Source organism: Monomorium pharaonis, chromosome 9 (genome assembly GCF_013373865.1).
Source record: "Monomorium pharaonis isolate MP-MQ-018 chromosome 9, ASM1337386v2, whole genome shotgun sequence".
In the NCBI taxonomy this organism is placed as follows: Eukaryota; Metazoa; Arthropoda; class Insecta; order Hymenoptera; family Formicidae; genus Monomorium; species Monomorium pharaonis.
Genome location: NC_050475.1, coordinates 16510941 through 16531817, shown reverse-complemented (window position 1 = coordinate 16531817; position 20877 = coordinate 16510941). Strand labels below are relative to the sequence as shown.

At 33.3% G+C, this 20877-nt stretch overlaps 1 protein-coding gene across 3 annotated transcripts in view; it reads left to right on the top strand.

Moving 5' to 3' along the window:
• Positions 1 to 20877, top strand: part of LOC105836499 (tryptase-2) — a 140971-nt gene that overhangs the window by 19521 nt on the left and 100573 nt on the right. The gene's annotated exons all lie outside the window — the stretch shown is intronic.

Genomic DNA, 20877 nt, shown 5'->3' with positions numbered 1-20877 from the left:
ACTACTAAGAAAGGAAAATGGTGACGGAACGGCAATATAGAGACACGGTAGCGGAAAATTCCGGAAAAAGATGCAGACGAGCGTGGTGTTATTAACGGCAGCGGCTTACGAACGTAAAACGCAAGATGTCTCCTGGTGGTTGTTCTGTCTACCGTGTATCTTGGAAGAATTTATCTCGCCGCAAGAAACTCCGAGATTGCGACAGAGATTTTTGTTGTTAATTTAAATTAAGTTCGTTGTTTTTCTCTTGCGTTTATAAATGTTGCCGTATAAAAGTTTTATTATTTTATTGATGGAATTAATGCCGATTGCTTATGTTATAACATTTTACCAAAATCTATTACTAATCGTGACGTAACGGGTTACTTGAGTTTGAAGATTATAATAAATTTTTGTAGAGATTTAATTTCTTGTTTTTACGGAAATAGCGAATCGGGAATTGTTTCCTTCTTAAAATTCGGAGACCTTGCTCACAAATTTATCAAGAAGGCAGAATGTGGAAACGGATAAAATAAAAGCGTGAAATAACATTTGGGCAGTTGGGATGGTAATTCGGAAGTGTGGTAGACGACGCGTGCGCACATACACAGCCTGATTTAATATTATTTTCATTTCGTGAAATGAAACTTTTGACATAGCGGACCGTTTTTTCCACGCATCCCTGGACATCGCTGTGCTCGCCCGCATTGTTCCCACGTTTCACACGTCGACGAGGACCGCCACAGCGATTTCTCATGCGGTTAACGTTCGAAACATCCCCCCCCCCGCCTCCATTCATTTACATTTTACATGCTGAAAAGTTGAGGCGACGTAGCGCATGCGAGATGGAACTTAAGCCCTGGTACTGGTGCCCTGTTTATATTAAAACATGCGAAAACGTCCGAGCGTGCAACATAGACGAGATTATGAGACATGGACGCGTTTAAAATTCAATGTGCTTTTACGTCGATGTTAGATATAATATTGCAAATACTCGGGAAGTACTTGCGCGAAATACATATCTTCTCGTGATTCTGCGTCAACGCACTTGAAACTTTTAGAAAATGTCTTTATGCCGAAACCTAAAGTATTTTATTCACTGAGAGAGAAAAGTATATTTTACACAAACATGTAATTTTACAACAGTTTAAATTTTAAACCATTATTTTAAAATAATTATTTGTTTAAAAATCTATAATGTAGAAATATGTTTGAAGTATACATTAAATACAGGATACATTATCGCTTTTCTCATCCATTTATTTTTTAAAATTACGGAAATTTTATTCGCCTGATGCTTAATTAATTACTGATTATTAATAAAAGATATAAAGAACTTTTTTTGTATCTATCTATAAGCAAATGTAGAAAATATAGATTTTTACATTGCGTTAATAATCGATATAATACATTCAAACGTTAAAACCTTTGTGATACATATAAATCGTAAAAGTTCTAGTTTCTATTCAAATACACACGCGTGCGCGCACACACACATACACACACACACTTATACATAAGGCATGTAATAGATTCCGGGCGTGAGCACGTATGGGATGAAAATGGATAACGTCGTTGAAGGTGGATGATCAGGTAGGAGTCGGCAAGAAGTACCATCGATTCGGCACACAGTGCATCCGTGTAATCCGGGCTATCCGCAAGTCGGCTTTTTATTGCCGAGAGGACTAATTTATCTCTCTAAACCCCACCAGCGTTTCATACATAAATCCTACTGACTCTCCTCCGCAACCATCGTTTACGCAGCATTGGCTCGCATGTGCGATGTCTACCTGAAAAGTGACATATCCAACTTGGATAGTTAGGAATTGATCTTCTTTGTATCGAACAATACGATCTGCCAGAGACTTCTTTCCGATTCTAACAAGTGGAACAATCACGCCATGAACGTGATACTAAAATAAAACCGTCATTCTTTTCAAGTGGCGACTGTAATTAATTATCTGTACATTAATGTTGAAAATCTAATTTCGAGCTCTTTACGCAACGTTTAAGTAATGGAAGAGCTTACATTTGTTCCAAAATAAGAAATTATGATGATTGCAATGAAAACTTTAAACTGCAAAAAAAATTTAATTAATTATGTCAGACTTCCACTCGTCAAGCGACTAACGCGATGAGTCGTACGAAAAATTACGTTAGTTCCATTTGCGACGAAATTTCACGCATTTCTACGCTCTATTCATCGTATGCGTCCAGTTGCAACAACTGGTTAGCCGGCCACACTGTGCAACATCCGGCTCGATTCCGGTCTGTGACGATAGCATTGGCGGATGCATTAAATCCGACGCGGAAGTACGAGGACTAAAACGTAACGAGGACATTAGCGGAGCGCTAGGTAGGCTTTTAAGTACTCACCCTTTCTGCTTCACTGCGGAACCAACACCTATTGCTGCACTCCTGCCACCGACGTCGACGTCCTTTCTATCTCGCATACCGCATTGCCATTACCTTCGCCCGATACGTGTTACTTTCTAGTTAAGGCTATTGTCGTAATTGTACTTTACAATTGTACCAGGTTTACTTAAAAACCGCAAAAGCAGTCTAAAAATATCAAGAAAAATACTTTATAAGACAACGGAAATCTAAATACTTCGATTTTTATCATTGTAGTAGGTCTAATTAACTATTTGCAGAATAATTAGAAGAGAGATTATTTAAAATTCTTTAGAGTCGAATTTACCTCTCTTTAAATTTTTACTTATTAATCTTTAAAGAATATTTTTAACTGAATTTTTTAACGCATTTAATAATTAATAATTCTCCATAATAAAAAATAAATTATGCATAAAGATCAAATTGCGTATTATGTGAAAACACAAGGTATTTGCTACCCGGAAAACTGGGAAAACCTGAAATTTTTAGGAAAATTCGGTTTTACTGAAAATGGATTGTGAATTTTCATGAAATTTTATTGAAGTCCTGGGAAATTTTTGGGATTTTACTTTTAAATTTAATTATCTCTATCTCTTTCTTTTTGACAATATTACTTTTTTTATCATTTTTCTAATTTCTAATAATACAATATGTTGATGATCAATTACCAATAAATGTGCCATACACATACATGTATATTCACGTACATTCTCGTCTGACTCACGAATTTTCATTAAATCAGTGACAATAAAAAAGATAGTACATTGTTCTAAATTGACATTATGTGTTTAATCACGTTTTGTGTTCTGTACTTTAGTGAATTACATTATTGTGGGCAAATCATTATTTATGCTATATAATTTATATTATTTTTTTAGTACATTCTATAATTTAATATTTAAAACATAAGTGACTTTTCTTTGCATGATTAAGGAGTATAAAAAGATTTAATAAAATAAATTTATTCTAAAGTTGCATTAAAAATTGTCTAATTTTATTTCAAATTTTAAATAAAATTCTTAGAAAAGTCGAAAATTTTCAGGAAAATTTTTTATAAAATTTGTATGAGTACATATTCTAATGTTACATTTATTTTAAGTTTTTTAAAAATTAAATATTTATTAATTAATACTTACGAAGTTATCACTTATTTATTTTTTATAATGTATGTCTAAAATAATATCAAATTTTCAAGTTGTGGGTTTTTTTTTACGAGTATTTGTTATGAAGTCACAAGGATTATGATATACAATGCGAATAGCGTTTCCGATTTGACATACTTTTTAGCCCGATCATCCATTTGTCTCTCACGAAACGATTGGCTGATCCATCTGATACGGTAATGATTGATGAATGTCTGGTCGAGACATCGATTATCTAACGACGGTTGGTACATGTAAAAAAAAAGTATGTCACGTATGAAGAACGTTGGAATAAAATATCGTTCAATATATAATTTTAGATAGAATTCACTTTAAAATTGTATTTTATTTCATGATTTGTTTCATGTCTACTCCACATGTCAATTAAAAATATTAAAACAAGACGCTTAATAATTTTTACATTTTGCAATGAGAACTTGATATTGTTTTATATACAAACTATAACATAACATACACATAAAAAGTATATAAACGAGAAAGGTTTTATAAAAGTATTAAAATGTGAAAAATGTTTAATCGCTGAAATATGAGATTAATACTTTTGCATAAAGACTTTAAAATACAACAAATTTTTTATCTTTTTCACAAAGGGGTAGTAATGAAAGATAAATTTTGAATGATCTATAACTTCTATTTTATGTAACAGTCTAATTTTACATATACAGTGTACTAATTACTTTTATACAAAGCAAGTCTTGTAATATATGTAGTTTCTAAAAAATGTATTTTATTTATTTTTTTTAAATCATTGTAATACAGTATCATAAACATAACTTCCACCGCTGTAGCAAACGCCAGAAGTGTTATAAATTTCGTATCTGATAATGCTTATTTCATTGGTGCTTGAGAGAAATGAAGTAACTATCTCTCTTGATAGCGCCTAACCATGTTGGTTAATTCTATGCACAGGCTTATCATGTCCCTGCCGCTACTGCTCGACGGCGTCTTTTTTCTCAAATTATGAAATGTAAAGCATACCGAGGGAAATCGCCGCGCAGCAGCGTGCTACAGTCTAGAGAGTCCTTCTCTAAGTAACCTTCGCTAGTTATCTCGCACAAATTACACTTTTGCATAATGATTATTACTTTCTTCAGATGGTGGCCTGTAATTGCCCGCACAAAGTCACGAATCTTTTCTACATTTCAAGTAACTATTTCAGCTGTGACTTGATTTAGCGACTGAACTATTACATTATTAAGAAGTACTCGAGACATCGGTCTGAATATTTAATACAAGTGCTTTTCACTTAGAAAATCGTTTTCTTTACATATTTATTCAAACAATTAAGAGAAAGGATACGATATTCTGTACTTTTTTTTCCCTTCAAATTCTGTACAAAATTGAAATAATACAAAGTATACTTAATATTTTATAGGCATAAAGATTGCTTACTTTATAAATCAATCAAATTTTTATATATTAAAAATAATGCATTGGGAGTGAAAATATAAATTTGTCATTATTATATGGGATAAAATGTCTTGGAGCGATTCGTGAAAAATCTCCAATTTTTTTGCATAAATGCACCACGCCGGAAACTTGCGCGACAGCGCAAATATGTTTCTGCCATTGTACATTACATCTATATTTAAGCACGGCACCGGATAACGCGCTTTCTACCATTTAAGCGAAACGTACGTCCTACACGCCGTGCAAACGGTATATACCATCGCGAGGGAGAGCCGGGAACATATACCGAATAGGCGGTAGCTAAATATCAGGATTCCGTAGTAAGTAATGTAAATGTATTCGCACGATTCCGCCGCGCAGAAGCGGGATTTCAAACACTGGGCGCAGAATACAACTGCAAATTGAAATACTCGTGGCGCCACGTGGTTATACCGTGCGCACGTCAAGTTCTGACGCGTACCAACGTTGAAGTGGACGTTAACCAGGAATTTATGTAGCCCGTCTGAGCAGATAACATAATTAATTGTGGGAATGGCTATGCGAAGCCATAAAGTAAAACATTGTGCTTGGAACATAAAGCAGAAGATTTACCTTTTTCTTGCTTAAACAGTACGTAAAAATATAAAAAAAGTTTATAATTTATCTAAAATTAAAAATTATCATTAATTGATAACTATAAATAAATAATATTAAGTTGAGCAATTTATTTGCTTTAATTATTATGATCATTAGATGAATAATCTCTACATTATATAATCAGGCTCACTACCCAAATTCCGCTCGAAACGACCGATGGGCAAATATTTATTTGAAGATATATCACGTTTCCTATCTTTAGCCAGATAGTTTTATAAACATTTGTCACGAGCAATTGAAACGTGTCCTTCCAACGATATGATCGATCGATCCATTTTTCATCCGTCCAGCTCAAGCGTATCCAGAACAATTCTGGTACAAAATAGCGCTACGTAGAATAGGGTTACAAATCAAGATATTAATCGACGGGCTAAACATTAATTTTATTTTCGTGAGTGCATTTGTAAAATGGAACGGGACGGTAATTGACACAATGGAAACCGGATATTGTCGATGGAAACTTACGAAAGAAACGCTTTATTTTTCGTTAGTGGCGGAAACGTCAATCAACAGGGTAAGGCCTACGACGTGGTCATAATTTTTTAATTGGTAGTGCCTGTTCCACTCGAATTTTACAACTTTAACGAACTCCGTTAGATCGGCGGCGGCGGCGGCGGCGGCGACGACGACGAGAAGCGATCGACTGCTCGAACTCCAAACAAATACGAACTTTTTAATTACCGCTCGTGGGAATAATGGATTCCGATAAATAATGGTAAAGCAGTTTTCGTCGTGACGGCAAACAAGCGCGGAGGAAAAAGCGGAGCGACGACAATGAACACTTACCGTGTTTACGCACGATGAAAGGCCAACGTCGAAATAATAGATGTGTTCGAATTCAAGCGGCTTTTAAAACAATTCCAAGCACAGCCAATTGCCCGTATATCGAAATCGGTGCTTCAACGATCGATAGGCAATCTCGCGATCGCTCTGCCACGCGCGTACGAAAATGCGATTCCGAAAACGGAACTTTCGATTAGTTTCCTCGTTACGCGTTTGCACTATGATTCAATGCTTGACGAAAAAAAAAAAAAATGTTATTCGTTCATAGAAATTTATTTGAAATGAATGTTTTCTTTTTATGACAAGGGTTGTTTTCTAATAATAAAAGTTTTAAATAAAATTTACCTATGTATTATATATTAAAAAACAAAAGTTGACGTTAAAAAAAGCAATTTATTTTTAATCAATTAATCTATAAGACAAATCTTTATTTCAATAAACACATAAATATTTTTTATTAATTAATGATTCTATTAAAATTAATATTTTATTTGAACGGAATAATTTAGTAACTACAATTTGCTGTCGTATTTCCCTGTTGTTAATAAAAAACAATAATTAATTAGTATAATTAATTAATTAACAATTGTTAATTAAATTTTAATTTATTTAATAAAGAAGATGTATAATTGAACTTTTTTCAATTGAGCTTTTTTCTCTTTTGTATGTGTTTATAACTTATAATTATTCGAAAATTATATTTTTTATGTAATGTAACTTATTTCTATCTGTCACGTCTTTCTTGTAGTCTTACAAGAAAAATATCGCTTTTTGAACGACAGAATATATTTAAAATTACGACTAGATTCGGTATTATTTAGATACTAACAACAACGATATTGATATCACGCGTGGGAACAATACTCATTGAAACTTTTTTTACTAGAAGATCTGTAGCAAACGAAGGTCCTTTTGAACGAAGATTGCGGCTTCTAGCTTTGCTTTAGTGCGATCTGCGGTGCTTAACTGTAGTTGCGCAGCTGCGATCCATTCCCACGACGCATGAAACTTTAAAGAGGGTGGCTAGGAAGGTGGAGTGTGCAACAAAAAAGGGCTCGTCACCAGGCGGAATCCCATTTGCAAACGTATTTTTAACGAGTTCCTGCGGTAGAAAAGGTGTCCGAGGTCGTCGACGTTGACGACGTCACGGCCGTCGTTGTCGTCAGTAGGACGTGAAGTTGAAGATTCTTTGAAACGAATAAAAAAGAATTCCCTCAACGGAAATCAACAAAATTTTCCGGGAATCTATTTATTGACGACGTGCGGTGAATCATAAAATCTAAATTGCATTACTTAAATGAAATTAACCCTGCGTTTAAAGCATTATTTTTTTATCTATAAATGATCGTTATGTATATAGGTACGCTATGATGAACATAGTGACAATATATTAATTTTCCTATTATTTTTCTCTATTTCTTGAAACCATTTTTCTTTTATTCTTTTAGTTGATAAATGTAATATTAAAATAGTTAAAACAATGAAGAATAAATTGAGGAATAATGAAAACTAAAGCAAGAAAATACTTAAAAGGACAAGTTGCAGCTTGTTGTTCATGGGCAATAGTGATACATTGTAGCCTAAACGCGTATCTTTTAGATATTGTGGCTACTGCAGGAATAAAAAATCGAGATCACTAATCGTCGAATCTCTTTAAGTATTTAAATATTCACTTGACGTAATTATTTGAAAAAAATATTTGTATAGCAAATAAGTTTAAAATCAACAAAAGTAAGAAATTAATATTAAATGCGATATACATATATGTTATTTACTGTAAGATTATGTTTTTAAGCAAATATTTAATGATTTTATTAAACCTACCATGAACATTCTTCAAAATCTTTTTTTTTATTAGTTTTATATATTTATAAGAAACTATTTTTGCAATTGATTATCTTTTAATCGGTTGCTTATTTCTTTAACAAAAATAATTTGTTGCTAATATAAACAGATTTCTTGATATCACAACTAAAATGTATCGTTAATTTTTGTATCTGCTAGAATGTTAGTTGCCACATATAGAATTTGCAAATTCTGCTTCTGTGTGAGATTGTGATTAAAAGCAATACATAATATATATTACAGTATTTACTAATCATTTATCTATCTCAGCTAAATTTTTACACATATAATTTTTGGGGAAATTGAAAGATTATTTTTTGAACGTTTTATTACGGATAAATTTATTCACAATAATCTTCTTTGAGTTATTAATTTTGAATATTATACTACTAATATTTTTTCTTATGTAACATTTTAGTACTTTTACGGTGCTTTGTCTTTTATAATATAATTTAAATTAACTATACTGCCTTACTAAAGAATATTATTTATTATTTATTTACATAAAATTACATTTCCGAAAACTAACTAAATATATTTGTTATCCTGAAATTAATCAAAATATAATTTTTTTTTAATGAGATAATTGAAATTATAAATAAGATTTTATTCTATTTATTATAAGGAATATAATATTTACAGTTTTATATGTAATATATAATTTATATTTTAGATTAAAGAAAGAAAGAAAGAGATAGAAATTTAAAGCAAATTTGAAAGTATATTATTAATTAAAATAATTGTCTGTTAACAAATAGCAAACAATTTATGTTTTTTTTTTTTACATAAAAAAATATCGTCAGCTGTTTGTCGATAAACATTTATTATCCATGCAAAAATTGATCGAAGTTGACTTAGTCGACAATAACTTCACAATTTGTCGGCATTTGAGTCTACGTAGCTTTCTTAATTGGGACACGTTCTCCGGTATCCTGAAAATTCCCACGCCACGACTGATTTATAGGCAATGATAAATTTTCTAATGCGGTATTCGCGGAACTCCCGAAAGGCATTGATGAATCAAGCAGCATTACGTACCGAACTCATCAGTTCCCGCGCGCCTCGTAAAACTTTTATATTCCGCAAAATGAGCGCTTGACTCGCTTCCAACCCCTCACGTGGCTTCGTTCGCTCTACCGACCCTTGTCCCAAATATTCCCAGCACGACGACGCAAGGTTTATTACGTACTGAACCGATCTCCATTAACCTAAATATGAAACTGCACATCGTGCTTTACGTGGTTTAATTAAATTTTTCGAAAATTGATCGATAAGCTTAATGCCCATTGGAAACTATAACGATTACGTGTCGCGCGTTGTTTCCGAACGTTACTCGACGCACATAATTATGTTATAATTATCAAAGCACGCGGTCTCAATCGAAGTTTCAATCGAACGCTGACGGGAAATGTATATTTGATGCGGTGAGAGGATTTGATCACACGCTTAATCTGCAAGGAAATCATGGAAATTGTTGCGTATACAGAGAAATGTTAGTTTACGGTAATACGGTAAACCTCAAATCTATATAGAGGATTCGAAGCGTTAACATCCTAGGTCACGCTAAATGTCATTATGATCCATATTTATTAAAATTCTATCATTCCATATTGAAAATGTTGCTCTTAATGGCAATATTTTCCAAATACTTTGTAAAAAGTGACAGAAAGATATGAAACATTAATCTATTAATTTTGAAAAAAATGTGTTAATCTTTTGAAGTGATTTATTTTATTATTATTTATATATTTTTTTTTTTATAAACACAAATACTTTCAAATTAAAGAAATGAATAATTATGAAGAAATTTGCGGAAATAAATAAAATAAAAATGCAAATAGACTTGCATAGATTTCCAGACACAAGAATTTTGTAAGGAAAGTAACCGATGTCATAAATCTCAGTAGCGAATTTACAAACTTTTCTCGCATATACACGCAGTAATACTTTCCCTCGAAGGAAATGGACGAAAATTTTCCATACATCGAAGTGCACTCGTCTCGATTCGTCCGATATTCGTCACGCAATTATTTCCTACGAATATCCAATGTTCGATGTGATCGCGACGCGTATAATGTTACGATGCATTATTGACCAAAAGTTTCACATTTGCGGCATACTAATATTATAGTACTTGCATCTACGATATTCAAATAATTCCGTGTTTTCTTCTAAAAGTCTATAACATACAATGCATTTATCTTTCTGCCCTAGATTCGCATTCAATATTGTTCGGGTAATTATAAATTGATAATTTTACTTTTTTAATTTTATTTTTATTTTTAAATTGATTGATTGAAATTGTTTTTAATTGAGTACTACAATTATTGTACATTTTTTAGTTCTGAATATATGCTGAATATACACGGAGAGAATTTTCTCTTAAAATTTATCCTGAAAATTTGGTAATTGTGGGATAATGTGTGACCTTGAGGAATTTTACTATACTTTTTAGTAAAATTAATTAAAAATATAGTAAATTTTACTAAAAAGTATAATAAAATTCCTCGAGGCATCCCATAATTACCAGATTTTGAGGGTAAATTCTAAAAGAAAATTCTCTCCGTGTATAATATCGCAAACAAACAAAAATAAAACTTGCTATAAACGGAAAGTACATTTCAATATATGACGGAAAATAATGTAAAAGTATCTCGAAAAATTAAAAAAAATGTTTTATTTAGTATAAAAGTATTAAGTTTTTATATAGATTATGCAAGTAATTTGATAATATGTATCATAATATCTCATTAATGTTAAAATTTAGATTGTTTTGATATTTTGCCCAACATATTTTGAATTTATAATTTTATTAAAATTTTTCAGAAATATCCGAATATAATTAATTAATTTTTTTATCAGTTTAAATTATGATACTTAATTCTTATTATTACATTTTGATGTACATATATATATATTTCGCATAATTCACGACATAACTTGTAGCGAATGAGAAAGTGTTACGAGATTATATGGAAGATATATGATCACGTCTGGTAGGTACAGTTACAAATAATTCGATCGGCCAAAATATGTTACCCGCCCGAAATCGTGGCCGTGAGGGCAGCCTGATATTTTTCATGGAGAAACATATTTCCGTGGACGCGTACTCGATCTGAAAGTCGATGTGGAAAGTGCTGATAATATGAGAACGGATAACATATTTTTGCATTTTACGTCGCAACCAATACCGGGACGTTCTTACTTCGGATCGTTGCTAGAAAGAGAGCACGAATGCACGACACATTTATACGGTGTGACGAATTTCACTGTCAATATTTTTGGGAGCCCGACCGCAGTGAATTTTAGGTAACGGGCTTTCATTTTAATAAATCCATCTTATTTTTCTAGATATATTTCAGCGACGTGTTGATAGTCGTATTATCAATACCCCTTATCCGTTTCGGACTACTCGATACTCGCGTCTGTACTATCGATCGCGTTAGCGCGTCTCTTTCTTGTTTGTTTTCTTTCTTAAAATGTGTGTCCGACATGTAGATGTTCTTATGAAAGACATTTCGCGAATGGCCTTAAGCCACGAAAGCGACCGTAAAACGTCGTTTTGACAGATCATGAAACTTACGGTTTACGGTTTAATAGCGCGTGGAATAACATCGCGGTAATGGACGTAGACGGGATCAAATGAAAACGTACGATCTTTACTCACGGATTAGAAATAACAGTCTACCGCCGGCGATATAACATTATTTCAAACTTAACTGCCTTCGTGCGGTCAAGCTGCTACATTCATCGTCGTTTCCTCAAACGCATCGCCATGATAGTGTCACGCTGGAATATACTCTCTATTTACTATCTTTCCTTATCTTTACTTTTCTTGTATTCTCTGTTACCGATCACCTCGTGGCTGCAAATATATATTTTACATATTTATTTTGACAAGCGCGGTCTTGTTAGATTTTATAATATTTTACATTATGACATCATATATTCTGTATGCTAACATGCCAGCAATATGTTGCATTATTTCATAGGAGAATCAGATAATTTCAATACTGTAAATAAGATATTTATTCGGGTATTACTGAAGCGTATTTAATTATACAAATATTCATATATTTATGATTATGATCTCGGATTCCAATATCTGTCGCAACTCCGTTGCGAAGCGAGATATGTTTACCGTATTCGAAAAATAAATTATTAACCGAATTAAATAACGAAACACGACATGACATAACGCTATTAAATCGCAAAATTTAAAGCCAAGAAAATAACTCTGGGATAATATGTTTACGTTTTATTAAAAATTGTTTTATTTAAACATTTTTAATATATTATTAAGAAAGCTTAAAGGTACTACTTTGGCATTTGAATGAACGTCTTGAAATTACTTAGCAGATTGACAAACGATCGCAATACTTTGATACAAAAGTTCTTCAAGCTTATAGAAAACTTTTGAAGGTAATACGCCAGTCTGATATTTGGTTTAAAACTTGGGAAAAACCGGCGTGCAATAATAAATCCTCCATTCTCCCTATTCCTCTGAGCAGCTTACGCTTTTTGACTTCCGCGCTACCGGATATACACTACTGAATGGCACGCTGAGTGTTTTACTCTGTTATCTTCTTACTTTTCATACACAACCGTTTCCACGCTTATACCGGAATGAACTCTCATACGATGTTGTTGCTGTCACATATTACTTTTTAAAAAAACCTTGTTTAAAGAGAACCAAGTAACAAGAATTTTGACCAATACATAAAATATAATATTGCGCTTTTTATAAAAGGTTATTGTTCTTTGAGATCTATTTTAATACAATTGTCATTTTGTTAATTAGCTGTCGCGATGCGATAATGTCATGTACATATATTGCTAAGTAGAACAAAAATATTAAAAGACTCTGAAGATTGTTTCGGTTGTGAATCTACATATACTTCTAATATAAAAACATAAATATAATAATATAAAATTGCATCAGTTGCTAAAACAGAACATGATAAAGACTGTACTTTTGTATGTTCTTCTTAATTAGTTTGATTATCTGTATCATGAATTAGCACAAATGGATAAATTTTCGAGGCTTTATATATTTTTAGTGAGTTATACAAGTGATATAATTAATGTTTAAATGATACATAAAACGCTTAATAAAAAACAGCCGCTAGATGTACGTACAGTGCGAATGACATACTTAACCCGCGACTTTTGTCGAGCGTATTCTCGGTCCTCTATTTCATGTATATTCTAGCGTCATGTCAAGCATCGCGCATCGCGCTTTTAAAGGGGAAATACCGTTTTCACAATGGTCGACGTCTCTCGAGCGCAATTAACGGCTCGGCCAAATTCGTTCATTGTGAATAAAAGGAATTGAGTCCGTATTTACCGAACGATGGATTAATTGGATTTTATAGAGAGATCGTCGAAGTTAATTTATATACACGAGGATTGCGTACATTACATGAGAGCGAATTGAGCAAATCGAGTCGAATGTAATTCGTCGTGTTATCTCGTTTGAAGATCATGTATTAATATCTAATATTCTTGAATGTCTAGCGTCTGCCCTATATTAAAATTAAATAGTTAAAATTAAATTGAATGATTCAGCATCTGATAATTAATATGCCTAATAGGATAAGAAACAAATTGTCTTGAGGATAATGTCAAAGTACGGTTAAAATTACCCGAAATACGATCGGATGCATTAATTAATGTTTTATCGTGGAAGAATCGGTTCAAAGTAATTTGTACAGGTAAAAATTTATTACCACGGAGATCAGAGTGTGGAGATGAAAAAGCTGAAGTTGCAACATGCCATCGTTCATACGCGAGTATCTATGAAACGGTAGACGCAAATTCGTCGTCGGCAACATCAGTGTCGTGGGCACGCGCGCCCGCGGAAGTACCCAACCGACGTTGCATTTGCATCTTCAAATCTGCTGTGATACCGCCCTGCATGTGCGGGCGTTGACACAGCGTACAAACATTGAATTTACCCCGGGTAAGATAAGAGTACAAATACCAGGTATATGTATCCGCGTTCCTGTACTTACACGCCTCTCGTACGTGCGCGACATCGTACCGAGTGTCGCGCGCGACGCCTCGTAGGATTTTCGAGTGTTACGTTGTCGTGAGATTCCGATGAATTAATTCGCACGACGGTGTTGCGCACGGGAAACTTTCTAATAAGGAATTCTCTCGTGCATTAAGAAGTTAGGAAAAGTTACAAAAACATGAACACAGATTCATAAAGATAACAAAGTAGCAGCTAATAAGATACTTGTCACTCCATTAAATGTAATCTTTTTTTTTTAATTTTATTGTAATAATTTATTAATTATCAAAAAACATTTATACGCAATCATAAACTAATTCGACAAATTAATATAATTGTTAAAAATTCTGTTTTTTTTTCTTGAAAATATTTTTAAATAATTGTAACTGCTAATTGAAGCAGCGTGAACGTACGCGATACATTGTTTCGGTAACCACGATGCATGTGTACCTACCGTCACGAACTGATTACATAGAAGTACGTAGGAGTACATGCCAGAAACTTTTATCAATTTTACATACATGCCATCCCTTTCCCGTTCGGCGCTAGGTCACGCTACATTTAACAATTACGGCGTGATTTGTGCCCTGCCCCTCGAACCGGAAATGAGAAACGAAGGTAGACGACGTTCTTTCCTCCATCAATAATAACGATTTCCAAATATTCGAATTCAGTCGTTCATTGCTTCTGCAATTGATTCGACGATCGTAGATACAACGCTTACAAATCAACGATTTAATCAAAATGACAATAATCATTCAGATAAATATTAAATTTAAATTTGTAATCTTTTTAATTTTATATAAAAAAACAAATCTCATATACAATAAAATAACGATAAATCTTTTGTTATTTTGTTATTTTATTGTAAATAATATAATTATGATAATTATTAATAAGTTTTATTGGTATTGCTATTTAAAATAAAGCCAGGAAATATACAATTACATTAATAAATGGTAATTAAATCAATAAATTTTTATTAAGTTATATAAAGTTTAAATAAAATTTAACGTATACGCGTGTGTGATTGTTGTAATAAAATCGGTCTTTTATTACAACAAAAAAAAAGACATAAATTTTTATATATGAATAAATATTTTTTAATTTTAGTTCCAATGCATAGAGAAGCTTTATCGTATATCAGTTATTCTTTAGATGTTTTTAAATAAAAACTTTTTTATGCAACATTAGTTTTGTTACAACTAAATCTCTCCTAAATTATACAATAAATAAATTTCACAGTGATTTGTATTCATAGACGTCATGAAGAGACTTCAAATGTTCTGATTTAAAAAAAAAGTAAAGAATTGAATTTAAGTTTTGTGAAATTTTACTACTTATTTTATGAAATAATTTACCAAATAAAAATGTTATAAAAACGTTAAATAATATTCACTAAAATCTAAATTTTATTTTTTTATAAGAGAAAAGTTGAAACTCTGTAGAACTTGAAATCTGGAGACTTTTTTACGTAACGACAGGCTTGATAGTACTTGTTAGCATAAAAGCTTTTATCACTGCGGATTATTTCCCATATATAGTGCTTCTTCGACGAAATAAAAGTAAAAGAGAAAAAGAACAGAGTTTTAGTAAACCCCCGCGAGAAGACATTTAGAGTTTGTATTACTGACAAATTTCATTCTGATTTTAATGTCCGTCCGTACTGGAGCAAATTTGGAGTGGGGGTTTAACTGAAATTCGGATATCGATGTTATCCACGTTTATCCACCCTAGTCGCGGAGTGTGTCGCGAGACGTGCACGAAATTCCGTAGAATCGATTGCCAATCGTTTCTGTCTGAGAGGAACGTGTCGTGATGTCGGTTATACATCCATACTCGTCTTTATAAGAGTGTGTACCATTCACATATCGCGCACACGTGTAAGTGCGTATACGTATATGTCGATTCGAGATACCTTAACGAAATTTCAGTATCGCCGATACACGCCGCCGAGTTTTAAAGGAATTTAAAATTCTGCTGACGACGCCGCGCTATCCTGATATAGGTTACAAGTCGCATATACTTGTCAGTGTGCAAACCCATACACCGACATTTACGCTAACATTTTTACTCACATCGATTTGACGCAGAGCTTATTTCGTTACCGCGCCGCTGCTCTGGTATCCGCTCAATCAATGAGAGTTGGCAGACTCTTATGGGGGGAGCTATGAAATATTGGCAAAGGATACGATGTGGCTAGGTGAGAAGAAAGACGGAGAAAGGAGCGAAGGTTAGAGGATTAATCTTCATAGCTTGAGTCTTGAGTTATGAGAAACACTCTGTATTGCTCTGTATTACTAAATGACGTTGATTACTAGAAACAGATAAACAAATCAAAATATCAAATGTCGCGTATCTTTCCCGTGTCGCAAATAGTAAAAGTATGTCGTTTGCCATTTTCAATCTCCGGATTAGGAGAAATCTTTTAAGACGATACGATTAAAATTCTTAAGATATCTATTAATTAAGCTTTTCTAAAGGATATGCAATAGAAAAGTAGACGATATAAATTTAGTTTTTATTTAATTTGAAGGTTAAAACAAGAATTTTAATTTAAAGATTAGTTTTGAAGATATTTAAACTTTCGAGTCATTTACTGTCTGTTTTAAATTTAATATTACAGTTATTGGAGAAAAATGGTGCCCGGTGAAAAATTCTTGCATTTTTAATATATCATATGCATATGGAGAAATCTACATCCACTGAAATTAAAGTCTATAAAAAGTCATACTATGCACACAGCTTCAGCTTTCACCCATACGTCCAAATTTTTTTGGAGCTCGCAGACTATGGGAATATTTTCGTAAATAAAACTCGTAATAGAATTCAAATTGAGATCAGATTTATTACGCATGCTATATTCTGCATGGATACCCTCGGGAAAGAGACATTTATCGTTCAATATACCTTGTTTTCTCATAGATAAAACCATCGTAGTCCTTTATGATCGCGATATCAGGAGGATACAATGCAGTATACGAAATGCGTTGCGAAAAATTCTCGGTGAATATCGTTCTCGAGTACAGATAAAAAGATCGTGAGAGACAGATGGAAGCTGGAAGCTCTCGCGCTCGCTTTGTGCGGCTTTCATGATAAAGTGAAGCAGATTACGTTCCCTCGGCGTTTCCATCATTTGCACTTTCCAATTACGGAATTCGCATTTCGAATCTTTGGGGAAATTTGTTGATTAATTCACGAGTATTAATTCAGTTGTATAGGTACATCTCTAAAATACAGTTTAACCCTAAACAACAGCCTTGCACTGACGCGAGGAAGTGCACAAAGGATCCGCCATCGGCAAGACGTGACGCGTAAAGAATGCCTCAACGAACCAATGAAAATGATTTTATTTTTTATTTTTGTCGCGCTCGTATTTTCCGCGAATGTCGTATCGCGCCATTAGATTTCGTTGTAAGCATTCGTGAAAAACGACGCGGTACGCTTGCAGCGAGCGTAATTGCGCTCGTATACCGGCGCCGTGTACCGGACGACGTGTACGTACGCGTACATCGACGTAGCGGTCGGCTAATTTATGAAACTTGCATCGATCGCCCGGGCAGTTTGCATTCGCCGGCGTGCAAGAAAACGGGGGCGACCGTCGAGGAGACGGTGCGGAAGGGCGCGAGGGTAATACGGCTAGGAGAGAAAAGCCGAGGGACTGGGGGTGGATCAGCATTACGTGCAGTGCGCCGGGAAGCACACCTGTACAAAAGGGGCGACGATTTTTCAAGCAGATAAAAGTCACGAGTAAAAAAATCAACATTGCACGCTGCGTCGCGTCGGACCTCGACGAATGGACGGACGGGATATCTCCGTGCACGCCAGTGCAGGATTTGCCCATTTCCCCCATTCTCGAGTTCCCGTTTAAAAAAGGGGGATGCAACAGTTACGGCGGACGGATGAACGGAATGAAAATTCCGTTTCACCGGCTGCAGCCAACCCTAGTGCTAAACACAATTCGAACGACAGCAACATTCGTCTAATCTCGGAGGCCTCGTGAATCTTGACGAAGGGTACACGTTCCGATTGATTAATGCTGAAATGGAATCTATATTTTCGTAATCTTTCAATAGTATCCAGATAAATGTAAATTACGCCATTATTATAATACTATTTAAAATATTTTTGTTATTTACTGTGACACATTTATGTTGTTGCGGTGTATACACATAATTTATAGTTAGGGTGCAAGAAGTATCCCACTCAGCTTGAAACTGTTATTCAACACAAAAGGCTTAACGTGCCAAACAGAAAGCCCTTTTAAGTCCTTCATAAAGCCTAAGTAGTCATGTTATAAAGGACACCACCCTACATCACATCAAACGCTCGATGCATCAAAATCTCTCTGCATCTGTTGTTAAATCCTCTCCATCACTATGAAAGGAAGCTTTTTAATTATAAAAGCTCTTATAAATTGTAAATTTGTCCATGCGAGTGCGCTTCATTCATATACAATTTAATCCATTTTCATTTTTAAAATATACAAATTTTTTTAATAATTCTAACATTTTTAACTTTTATAACTTGCTCCATTTCCATACATATCCATATAATATATAAAAAATACAAGAATTTTATTAAAATCATTAAAAAAGAAATCAAATTTATATGAGTACATTTACATTATATTTCGAGTGAAAACAGCAGAATTAAATTCTAATCTAACGCGCTACACAAAAATTGATTGAACAATCAAGCTTTTCTGGTTAAAATCTCAAACACAGGTACCTATATTGATTCTACATTAATTCGATGCAATTCTCATATTGTAACGAATTCCGATTTCGTTTAAGCGCAGCCTAGGCGCGAATCACTTGAAAGATAATGTCCGTAGGCGGTGCCGTAGCATAAAACTTTGGCCTGCGGCTCTCGCAATAATATTCAAGTTTTCAACTCGATAAACGCTTGATTAAAATGTGCCCTCCGTTGCCCTGCTCCTTGCCCCCCCCTCCCCCATAGCGAGCGCGAACGCTCAGAGTAATTTGAAAATGAGACATGCCTTTGCGAAAAGTTCTCAATACCGCGCTGGTGTCGTTGCATCCGCTGGTAGTGGTAGTCCGTTGTTATTCTTTCTACTCTCACATCGTTGTTTCCACCTTGCCCGTCTGAAAAGTATCCAGAGAAAAGTATCCGAGCTCTTCTCTTCTCCGAGATCCACGTTCGAACCACCGTTGTAATCTCACTGACGAATATTAGTCGAGCTTTTTTAATCTTGCAGTAAGAGCAGCGTCTTGATGATAATTCTTTTCCGCATCTTTTGTAGGCTCGTCTATAGCGGAGCTTGGAATACGAAGGATTAAGTGCGCTTTGGGAAGATGAGATATTCTACGCACGAAATAGATCACGTATGCTGCCGGTACTCGCGTTTCCTAATTAACGCACAGGTTGTGCCGTAAATTTGAATTAACACAACGTTATATATAATTAGACGGCTTTGCTGAAAATGATATCATTAAAAAGATTATTAATTTAATGCTATCTCTGAAATTTGAAAATTTGAAATATATAATTGAGTAAATCTTTAAATTAGATTGTATGATGTAATTTTACATTGTAAATTTTCAATTAAAAATGAGAGAGTTGTATTAGGCTTCTTAAACGCTACAGTAAACAGCTTTGCTCATCAATAGCTAATCATCTAAGTGAAAATAACAATCGTTTCTTGAAATATATTGTATATAATATCTTGTAAAAATTTATTATTATTGAACATATAAAACTGAAATAATTAATAATACTGTTAGGTTAATAATCAAAACAAACTATTTTTAAAACGTTATAATGCATCCTGAGCTATAATCACTTAATGGATCTATTGTATTTATCTATTGTATTAGCTATTATCATAATACAATGTTTTATTCAAGGTAAAATAACATTTTTGATCGTGGCGACATTTTGAATGTATTCAACAATTATTCACTTACATGATATTTGTATCTGTTATTTAAATAATTCTCAAATTTTCTGAAATGGAATGAAGTTATTTATTATTTAAAAAAAATAATTTTTTTGGAAAGTTAATGTCAACGTATTATAGATTAAGTAGTCCGTGACATAATTTTAAAACAAAATGTGTAATTACAGAAACACGTATGCGAACGTGTATGTTCTGGCATCATAAACACATCGAGATAAAACATAATGCATAACGCTTTGCATAATAACTGTAATAATACGTTTTGATGTTTATTTTTTGTTATTCTGAGCAAATTACATGTTTTAGTATGCGGACAAAAATCTACAGTATATACCACAAACTGCGGTTAATGTGCATTAACTGTAAAACAACGCGTGCTGAAATTTTATTGTTGAGCAAAAATTGTTCCTTCGAGATTATCTAGTTATTTACGGATTGAAAAGCATTTTTTTTCATTAAAAGGGTTCATAAACATGTCGTTTGTTACATTGCAATTTATATAAACAACGAGAATTCAAATATATTATTAGTTAATTACAAAAAGCTTATTAATTTGATAGATAATTAATTATCTTTTAATAGAAAATATATATTCATTTATTTCATTTGGATCTTCTGTACATTTATCATCGCATATAAATTTAAATTAATTGAACTAAAAACTGAACGTATATACATGTATTGGAATGAAATTGGAACAATGACTATTTCCAAATATTGCTCTTAAT